At 59.8% G+C, this 5100-nt stretch overlaps 1 long non-coding RNA gene across 1 annotated transcript; it reads left to right on the top strand.

The window, feature by feature from the left end:
- Positions 1–370: 370 nt before the first annotated feature.
- LOC134474867 (uncharacterized) lies at positions 371–4560 on the top strand. The gene is made up of 2 exons (XR_010045756.1): positions 371–1007; positions 1844–4560. It is a non-coding gene; the product is annotated as an uncharacterized LOC134474867 (long non-coding RNA).
- Positions 4561–5100: the final 540 nt, after the last annotated feature.

A 5100-nucleotide genomic window follows, 5' to 3' on the forward strand; every position in this document is an offset into this window, starting at 1 on the left:
TCCCTGAGGGTCTGTCCAGTGCCCAGTGCCCACTGCACCCCCAGCCAGCCACCAGGCAGGGCAGTTACCAGCCAGGCCCAACATTAGGAAGTGGAACCCCAACTTAAATAAGTACTTTAAAAAGCAACGCTCAGAACCGCAGAGATTTCTCCCACACACACTCACTAAGTTGTGAGCCAAAAAATAAAAGTGTGTGTGTGAGGGGGGAGGCTTGTTTTCGCTCTCTTTTTTTTCAATAAAATAAAATAAAGCGAAAAAGGCCAAAGGAACTGGATCACCACACTTCGGTGTGGTAGCATTAGAGATGAAGCACAAAATACAAGAACCTCTGTGTGTGGACACAGAGTCCTGCCCCCAGCGTGCCCGGCCTGCCCTGCCCGCACCGCAGAGGTGGCCGGGAGGAGCCGAGGACGAGGCTGGTGTTTTTCCCCTCTGCTACTCCTGGCACCGCCAAAAATAAAAATAACAACAATGATAACCAGAACAGGGGGTGCCCTGCCCCCCAGCAAAGCAAGATCACCGGGTAAGAAAAGGTAGGCCTCCGGGCGCCTCCCGAGCAGCCGTGCAAACCCCAGCTGAACAGGCAGCCGCCGGGCAGCGGCAAACGTGCGTTTTGTTATGATCTCTGCACGGTGGATTTGGATCTTAAAAATAAATGGGCTTGGCCTCTGCCTCTGCCCGGCAGTTCTGGCAGAAACCGCTTGATGGTGTGCACGCCTGTGTGTGTGTGTGTGTGTGTGTGTGTGTGTGTGTGTGTGCGTGCGTGCGTGTGCGTGTGTGTGTGTGTGTGTGTGTGTGCGTGTGTGTGTGCGTGTGTGTGTGTGGCGGGGGAGGCTGAAACAGAATTTGGGGTTTCAGATAAACCAATTAGAGGAGGAGATGAACAGGCGTAAGCACAAGATGGCCCCAGGCTGCCTCCGGCAGGAGGAGGAGAGAAGGAGACTTACCGGGTGCCGGGCATGGAGATGACCCCCTGCCCTGGCCGGTCACCCTGGCAGCGGGGGGAGGTGGGTCCCGCTGGCCGGCTGGCCGCCTCGGGGTGTCAGCCCCCCAGCCGGCAGGCTCCTGGGCTCCCGGGCTCTGGCCACCCACGGTCCCCAAGCCCCCGGCCGCTCGGGCACCGGGGGGGCAGCGCTGCCAGGAGCGGGTGGCGCTGGGGAAAGGCCCTGCTGCGGCGGGAGGCCGAGGAAAATGCGACTTTTGTCTGCTGCTCTCATCTGGCACTGGCTGCCCGGGGAGGGGGGGCCAGAGGCGGCCGCTGCGCTCGGCCCCGCCCACCGGGAATTTTCGAAAGATGCTCTTGGGTGCCGGGAGGATGGCAGACGTGGCAGGGGCGGGTGGGCCGGGCCCCCAAACCCACCGCCGTAAGGGGAGGGGGCCAGCCGAGGGGGGAGGGGGGGACACGGCAGCGCCTGGCCCGGGCCTGGCCCCGGCGCCCGCCAGCCCTGTGGATGCGCGGCGTGGCCCAGGCGCCACGTTGCCACTGCTCCAGGGGCCAGACGTCCAGGCGGCCTGGCTCGTTCCAGATAGAGGCCACATTGTTCCCCTGCCCGGCTCGGCGGAGGACCGGGCTGTGGCTGGCACCCTGGCTGGCTCCTTCAAGAAGGAGCCGGGGACCCCATCCCGGATGCTCCCTGGCCACGGCCCTTGGAGCCACTCATGGCCAGAAGGCTGTGTCTCAAGGCTGGCTAACTGTGGGCAAGTCATAAGCCTCTCCAGCCTCAGTTTCCCCATCTGCACAAAGGAGGTGTTTAATGGCTCCTACCAATCAGGGCATCTGGGGTGCAAACAGAGGGCTGAGTGCCATGCCTGGTACCCACTGAATTATCCCGATGCCCACCAGGGCCAAGACGATGCTGGAAGCCAGGCAGCCATGGACAAAGAAGAGAGGGCGGAATGTCACCTGTCCCCCAGGACCCTCACACATCCTTCAGTGTCACCAGAGCCGCCACCATGGGGAGGGACAGCCCTTGCTCCTGTGCCCCAGCCTCTGCCCAGCTCTGCTGAAGTCCAACATGCCCCCTGCCCTGTCCACAGGCATCCTGCAAGGGCCACCAGGCCAGCCAGGCCTCGACTCGCCCTCTGTGTGATGCCAGCTGTACTCACACAGGACAGACAGCCTGGGCTGTGGGAAGTGGCACCCAGCAGCCGTGCCCCCCTCCGGGACGTGAGGTGTGGCAGGGCCAGCTGTGTGCCAAGGGAATGGTGGGCGGCTCCCCATGGAGGCTTGCACATCTGTACCCCTTAGGGCCTTCTGTGCCTGATGCCAGGTAAAGGACAGCCGGGCAGATGACCCTAAACCACCAGAGCCTCTTAGGTGGGCGCTTGGGCCAGCTGGGTTGTGTCCTACCCTAACACCACTCGGTGCCTGCTTGGAAAGCCCGGGTGGGGGTGGAGGAGGCGGAAGAGAGCAGACGGGAGGAACCCGGCCCTGCACTGGGCTCACGCACCCGGCCACGTGACTGCTTGCCAGCTGACGCCACAGACAAAGCAGGTAGGATTCCGATGCCATGAGCTTGACCAGGGACGCCGGGGACCTGTGCCAGGCATAGCTGGGCAGGGCTGCCAAGAACCCAACCCAGGAGGATCGGGTCCCACTCCAGGGAGCAGGTCTGTCCCCCAGTCTGTGTGGTTGGGGACGGGATCACCACTACCCGTGGGGTGGTTTCACAGGGGCCTGCGGGGTCAGCAGAGGCGCTGGCCCAGGTCAGGGCTGCAGGAGGGGCGCCCCCACCCCTGTGCCGCCAAGACCATGCGCAGCCATTGCCGTGTCCGGGACGGCCTTGTTCCCACAGGTGACCCTTGGGGACTCCAGCCAGAACCACCTCGGGCAGATGGGGTGGGCACACCCCACACTCACCCGAAGCTCCTCCCTCTGTGGGACCTGTGGGAGCCTGCAGCCTGGCTCCCTCCTTGTATTATAATTTAAAATGTAATTATAAAAGCCTGATTCGAATGTAAATCTATCTTGCTTAAACACATGAAAGGCATTTCTAAATTTAAGAGGCCCAAATCAGCAGGTAAATATTTTAGTGAAACGCTCTTCCTGACATCTGAAATCTCCGAGGAAAGGGAAGGCAGGCCACCGGAAAACTGTCCAGGCACCAGCAAGCCGGCACCAAGGCACAGCACCTCCTTTAACCTGGAGGAAAAAACCCGATTCTTCAGATGTAGACGGCCAGGCCTTTTTACTCTGTACACCTCCTGAGCACATTTTACAAACCCACCTCCTGATTCCACGACACTTCTGGGCACATCTCTGCTCAGTCACCCTCCCAGGCCCTGCGTGGACAGGGCGTCCCAGGCACCTGAGGACAGGGGCGTCTGGGCCACGGGGAGAGGGAGACCTGGAATCCAGGCTCCCACCGAAGTTTCCAATCCACAGGATGCCAAGACCAAGCTGCCCTCCATCTTGGAGCCCCTCACACACAGATCAAATACAAGGCTGTGTACTAGGTTTTTCTGGCTCATGGCACAAGATTTCATTGTTTTCCATGATTCTCATTTGGCCAGTTCACCCCACAGCCTCCCAGGCTGTCAGGACACCCCCAAAAGGGAACACATGGCCCTGCATTTAGAAATAAAGTAAAAGATACGATGGCCATTAAAAAATCATAAAATCTTATTTTGAAAACAAATATTATCGTTCGCCAACAAAGTCTTCTGGATGACCAAGAGGTGCCACTGAGAGGTCACACTCACCATCAGTAGGACCCTCCCTGTCTGTCCTCCTGCACTGGCCTGGCGGGGACATCTCGACCGAGGACCGCCTATGCTGGCAGTGTCACAGCCAGGATTCCTGTGGCCTTCCCACAACGCCGCTGGGCCCTGGCAGCAGGGCAGCCCACGGGCAGTCACCCCAGCTCCGTCTGTAACAAGAACCCGTGAGCCGGGCTCCTAGCCTGGCCACTTCGGGTGCCCACAGCTAGAGGCAGGTCTAGCTCGGTCCCCAGGCCCACACCACATCAGCGCAGGCCTCAGGGCAGAATCCACTCACTCGGTGAGGTCAGGACCCATCCGTCCAGCGTCCCCCCGCTGGTTGTCCTTGCCAAAAGACACAGAAACACCTTGTGCAGCTGGAAAGGTGTCTAAGGGCCATGCAGTCCCGCTGGCCCTCACAGTCACCCATCGGAGCACATGATTTGGGGTGGACCAAATGACTCTAGGAAACCTCCCCGTGGCCCTGCGGGGCCGGCCCTCTGCGGATCCGCCCTTCCTCTTCCATTTTGTGACCCTGCTGGTAGACAAAGGCCGCCAAGCCTCGGCCCTGTGGCCCAAAACCTGGCCATCTCTCCAGGACTCGGAGCCTTTAAAAAAAAAAATTGCAGAAGAAAAAAACTTGTGAAAGTTTAACCTCCACTCAACAAAGAAAGCCAGATGTGCCCACGGAAATTTCCCAGGAGCCACTCGGGTCAGGGGCTTTCTGTTTTCTTCCATAAATCTCTGACTAGGTGTCCAGGGCCTGCAATGCCCAGACCCCGGGGTTCCACCGATTGTCCTGGCCAACGGGACACCGGTCAGCCCTGAAAATAAATATTTCATATAAAAGATCCATTGTGTCTGTTTGGAGACAATTGTTGCTTTTTCCCCCTTCGTGGCTCCATCCCTTTAGAAGGCTCGGCGGGGGCCATTTGGGGTTCCTTCTTGTTCACACAAGAGGTTTTGAAAGGGTCAGCAGGCTGGGTGCTCCTGGATGACCCCCGAGAGATAAACTCCTCCAAAGCAAGCCATTTGGGGCGAGGGACCATCAGCTCAGCAGGGTGGCAAACGCTCCCATCAAAGTGCCACCTGCAAGTCCAGCCCCTGCTGGCTGGACAATGGCACCACTGTCGCCACTCTGGACGCTTGAGGGGAGCAAAGGTCAGACCCGGGACCTGCACACGGGGAGCCTCTGAAGGCCACCTTCAGGGAAGGGGCACCTCTGCATCGGGGCACGTCTGGGTCCCCGGGGGACCTATCCCGTGTCCTGCACCTGAGGTGAGGTACAAGGTGCATTCAGACCTCGTGGGGCAAGGAGAGCATGGGTGTGGTCAGTCCTCCCCCGCCAGCCCACCCCTCAAAAGCCACCAGGTCCACATCTGCCACCATCTGCAGGAAGGG

The sequence above is a fragment of the Cavia porcellus genome, unplaced genomic scaffold (assembly GCF_034190915.1).
Source record: "Cavia porcellus strain 051 isolate PalLab524CR breed Dunkin Hartley unplaced genomic scaffold, mCavPor4.1 scaffold_40, whole genome shotgun sequence".
Taxonomy (NCBI): domain Eukaryota; kingdom Metazoa; phylum Chordata; class Mammalia; order Rodentia; family Caviidae; genus Cavia; species Cavia porcellus.